This window comes from Castanea sativa, chromosome 11, assembly GCF_040712315.1.
Source record: "Castanea sativa cultivar Marrone di Chiusa Pesio chromosome 11, ASM4071231v1".
Lineage (NCBI taxonomy): Eukaryota > Viridiplantae > Streptophyta > Magnoliopsida > Fagales > Fagaceae > Castanea > Castanea sativa.
This window is the reverse complement of record NC_134023.1, coordinates 70,148,670-70,154,004: the sequence shown is the minus strand read 5'-3', so window position 1 is coordinate 70,154,004 and position 5,335 is coordinate 70,148,670. Positions and strand designations below refer to the sequence as shown.

At 34.3% G+C, this 5,335-nt stretch overlaps 1 pseudogene; it reads right to left on the bottom strand.

The window, feature by feature from the left end:
• Window positions 1-1,156: 1,156 nt before the first annotated feature.
• Window positions 1,157-4,443, bottom strand: LOC142617062 (ankyrin repeat-containing protein BDA1-like; annotated as a pseudogene).
• Between the last annotated feature and the right edge of the window lie 892 nt (window positions 4,444-5,335).

The following is a 5,335-nucleotide window of genomic DNA, read 5'->3' as shown; positions in this document are numbered from 1 at the left end:
AGTGAGAGTGGGATTAAAAAAAAAAAAAAAGAAAAAAAAGAAAAGGGGACGTTGTCCTTATAACAAGTGAGTGTTTATAAGTAACCCACTCACCCATTACCAAATGGCCAAATATCTAAAAGAAAAAAAAAAAAAAAAAACACACACACACAGAGAAGCTTAAAGAAAAGAGATCGGACCTGACGTCCACGTCGAGAGAGAGAGAGAGAGAGAGATCGGAAGGGACAGGGCACATCGGCGATGTCAATGGAGCTCGCCGATCGGCCCGATCTAGCTCCGGCGATGGACAGAGGGCAACAGTAGCGAGCAGAGGGCACGACAGCGGCGATGGACAGGGCACCGCAGCGGCAGCGCCGATCGCCAATCTGTGATTTTCTTCTCTTTTTTTTTTTTTTTTTTCACTCCTAGCGTGTCGGACGTGTCGGCGCCGCGTCGGAGCCGCGTCGGAGCCGTGTTGGAGAAGCGAAAAAAAAAGAGACACTGCTTGGACACCGGAGTCCGGCAAATTATATCGGTTCCGGTGTCCGATACGTGTCAGACACCGACACGATGCCAAAAATGGCGTGTCGGTGCAACCCAGGCAAGATGTCCCATGCTGTTTTACCCTCTAATTTCTTATAGTTTACATTGACAAATTTGGAACCCCAAGCGAGTAAGTGCCTCACAGCCAATGTAAATCAGTTAAGTCTCGTCCTTGCTTTGTTCTTAATATAAATGCATAAATTTCTTTTTATCATTTTATATATATGTTTTTTTAATTAAAATTATTATTAAGAAGAAAAATCATAATGTATTACTATGCAATTGCAAAGCCACTAAATCATTACAAGACCAGATGAATTAAGTCTGCAACTACATACCCCATCGGACCAATTGCCAACAATATCCAAGAATATTGCTCATCCGTTATGGCCCAGACTGTATAACAATTGCAGAAACAGAGGGTGACATTGAGTCCGAAGAACAGAAACTTAACTTCCCCATTTAGAGTGAGGAGAACAATTAATCAGTTTGAGATCACAAATGTGATAAAATTACAAGAGAGGAACATTATAAAAAGGGGATCTTCAAAAGCAATGGCTGTCCCTGCTTTGTGTTCACACACTAGTGTGGTAACAGGACTATTAATACTCCCTACTACTGTGGTATTTATGCACTAATCATTATCTTGCCAAAGTCCACCAGGAGGGGTGAGGACCGCTTGATAGCTGAGTGTTGCAAGCAGTATTGTAACCACCAGAAGCATACTGCGCCTTTCTTCTAGTGATTTCCTTACGATATCCGTACTCACATACACAAAATGCCTTGGGTAGTCCAGCAGCCTTTGGTTATTTGGATGGCTATTAAATGTAGAAAGAGATGAAGCCGGTTTAGCTTTATCATGGCGTAGCATAACTCTAATCTCTGAGTTGTCTACTTGTGCCTGTCCTTGCAAGATGTCTCATGCTGTTTTACCCTCTAAATTCTTATGGTTTACATCGACAAATTCGTCACCCTAAAAGAGTAAGAGCCCCACAGCCTACGTAATGTCAATCAGTTAAGTCTCATCCTTGCTCTGTTCTTAATCCAAATGCATAAGTTTCTTTTTATTATTTTATATATATATATATATATATATATATATATATATATATATATATGTTTTTAAATTAAAATTATAATTAAGAAGAAAAATCATAATGTATTACTATGCAATTGCAAAGCCACTAAATCATTACAAGATCAGATAATTTTTTTTATTTATATATATAAAGAGGATTCAAAAAGTTAGTTATAGTTTTAAAAAATGTTAAAAATGTCCCTAATCTAATTAGATAATCCTTATTCTTAAAAAAAAAAAAAATAGGGTTAAAATTGTAATTCAACAAAATTCAAAAACAAAAAACTACTCGAGAAACATTTTTCCTAAAAATTAGCATACATTCTCTATTTAAATATGAGAAATGATATATCCACAATATTTTCACTACAAATCTTAAATAACATATTATTACTGGTTGTTATTGTAGGGACAAAAAAGTAATCTTAGTGCTAGGTTTAAATTTAAACCAATAACAACTAACCACCTATGATTTGTTGTGAAAGTGTTGTAAAAATGTTGTGGACGTAGCACCTTTTTTTAAATATATCTACACACGTTTGATACAATTTTTTCCCTAAAAATTAGCACACACTAAACTCAGCAGTTTACTCATTTTCAAAATCCTAAATTTTAATTTTTTAAAAATCCCTTCATGTGTAACCTCACTAACAATAAATAAATTCAAGTTGAAAAGTTACATTAAACTCAAAATAAATAAATAAAAGAGCCTCATCGCATGTACGGAGTGCGTGTGATGAGGCTAGTATATATTACGCACATAAACCAACGAATGCCATCACTCCCTAAAATTTTAAACATTCTAAAATTGTATATTTAGTTATAAAGTATTTTAAATTTTGAAAAAAAAAAAAAAAAGAAAGAAAGAAAGAAGAAGAAAGAAATCTACTTGATCCAAAAAAATAAGTTTTCTTTCAAAAAATAAAATGGTCATCTAGACTATTCATGGTTGGTTATTTTATGTTTTTTTTTTTAATTCTTTTATTCATATTTTGTTAATACTTAGTATATGTTAATGGAGATAGCTTACCTCGGTTTGATTTTTTGATATTGCAATGTTCAACACAGTATTGCCTTCATTGTCCTTCTTGTTCAAAAAAAAACCTTTGATGTGATTCAGCATTTTCATACACATTTACTCCAAGCCATTTCACGAGGAATTTAAAACCCTCAAGCCTGTTATATTTGAGGGCAATGTGTAAAACTATTTCGTTTCGGCCCCGTCACATCTATAATAGAATCAGGACAAAATGATAGAAATTCTTTCAATAGATCAAGGTGCTCACCGCTTTCCACTACGTAATGCAAAGGAGTGAGACACTCCCTTCCTTTGACACGAACAAGGTCTCTATCATATTGTAGAAGCTAACGCACCAGCTCGATATGCCCATTTTGTAGTGCGATGTGAATAGGGCTAAACCCATTTTGATTTAGTTTTCGAGCAAATGAGGGCTTTAAAAAGATCATCTCCATGGCAAATTGGATGTTCCCAGCAGATGCAGCTATGTGTAAAGGAGTATTAACAAATGTTAGCTCGTCGATGTGCTCCAAAAGTTTTACATCCTTCCCAATTAAGTTGTAAAATTCATCAATATCATTATAATCACTTTGAGTAACTGCAGAATGAGATGAACCCGATGAAGCTCCAGCATTGCGTAGCAAAATCTTGATCTCTTTGTTGTTTACTTGTGTTTGTCCTTCGAAGATATCCCATGCTGTTTTACCCTCTGAATTCCTATGGTTTACATGAACAAATCCGAAACCCATGCGAGTAGGTGATTCACAGCCTGCATAATGTAAATTAGTCAATCTCATCCTTGGTTAATTTTTAATCCAAATGTATAAACTTCTTTTTCTTTTATAATTTGTTAACTAAATTTGTAATTAAAGAAGAAGAAAAAATTATCATAATACATACTATTACAAAGCCACTAAATCATTAAATGATAAAATAATTTTTGATATAATACCAGTGATAAAAATGGAATTGTGCGTAGACCAAGGGAGGCCATCGCTCCCTAACTTTTATGCATTTTTAAATTGTACATTTAGATATAAAATATTATAAATTTTTAAAAGAAAAAAAAATTTACTTCTCCCCAAAGAAATATTTTTAATTCAAATAATTCAAAAAATAAAATGCTCACTTAGACTATTCATAGTTAGTTATTTTATTTTAATTGTATTCCCTTTTATTTATATTTTGTTAATGAAGAGACATAAAACTTGCCTGGGTTTCAATTTTTGATACTGCAATGTGCAACACAGTATTACCATCATCATCCTCCCAGTTAAAGACTGCTTTTTCATTAAATAAAGTATTTTTAGAACAATATCTTCCAAGCCATACCACCAAGAATTTGAAAGCCTCAAGGTTGTAATATTTGAGGGCATGCAATATGCAAAGCGGTCTCATTTCGAACCGTCACATCTGCAATAGAATTGGGATAGACTAATAGAAATTTGTCCAATAGATCAAGGTTATCAATGTTTGCTACTACATAGTGCAAAGGAGTGATATGCTCTCTTCCTTTGACACGGACAAGGTCCCCATCAAACTGTAGAAGCTTACGCACCAGCTTGATATACCCATTTTGTAGAGCGAGGTGAATAGGGCTAAACCCGTCTGGATTTAGTTTCCAAGCAAATGAAGGCTTTAAACCCATCGTCTCCATGGCAAATTGGATGTTCCCAGTAAATGCAGCTACGTGTAAAGGAGTTTGAACAAATGGTAGCTGATCAATGTGCTCCAAAAGTTTTACATCCTCTCCAATTAATTGGTAAAAGGCATTAAAATCTCCACTTTCAGCAACCTGCTTCATCCTCTCAATTCTCTCATCCATCCTGCTTCATCCTCTCAATTCTCTCAACCTAATTAGTTTCAAAGATCTCCAGCATGTCACCTAATTAAAACTTTCGGTATGTTTTAGATTCTTGTTCCTACGTGGTTTTGACTGCTTCGGAATATTATTTCTGTTTGATTTAGATTATGCTTCTTGCCAAGCTTGCTTTAGATTAGCATATATTTTAACTCAACTCTTTATTCTTTATCTATATCATGACATAGTCGACTTTCTTATTATTTTGAGAGAGAAGACACTTTCTCTACTTCAAATCCCCTATTCCATTGTTGTTATTACTGAATCGTCAAAAAACAAAAACAAAAAAACCAAAAAATCAAAAACAAGAAAGAAAGAAAAAGACTTTGTCATAAGTGTGGAATGATCCTAAACGAAACCTAGGAAATAAGTTTTTCTTTGTTTTTGTGTTTTTTTTTTTATTTTTTATTATTCAAAAAGGAAGTTCTTTCTTTTTAGTGGAAGTATCACAAATTTTATTTTAGTAAACTTCAAAATATTTAGTAAAATAGTTTGTATATCTAGCATTATTCTATAGTTTATACAAATGTTATCACGAATTTTATTTTAGTAAACTTCAAAATTTTTGGATAACTTAGATTTATATTTTGCCCTTTATTTATTTTTTGATATCACCAAAGTGTATAGGAATGTTTTCATTTTTGTTATTTATATAGTTTCTGTGGGGAGTAAAAAGACCCTGATGGGAATGTGGGCCTTTGGGCCATGCTAAGGAAGGCCGACTTGCTCTTGGGTTTAGAACTTGTTAGTACTACGGGTTGGCCCATGCGCCGAGGATCCGAGGATCCAGCCGAGGGTGAATTTCCCTTCGGACGGACACCGGGGAACCCGGGACTTCATGGTAAAGGTTAGGGAA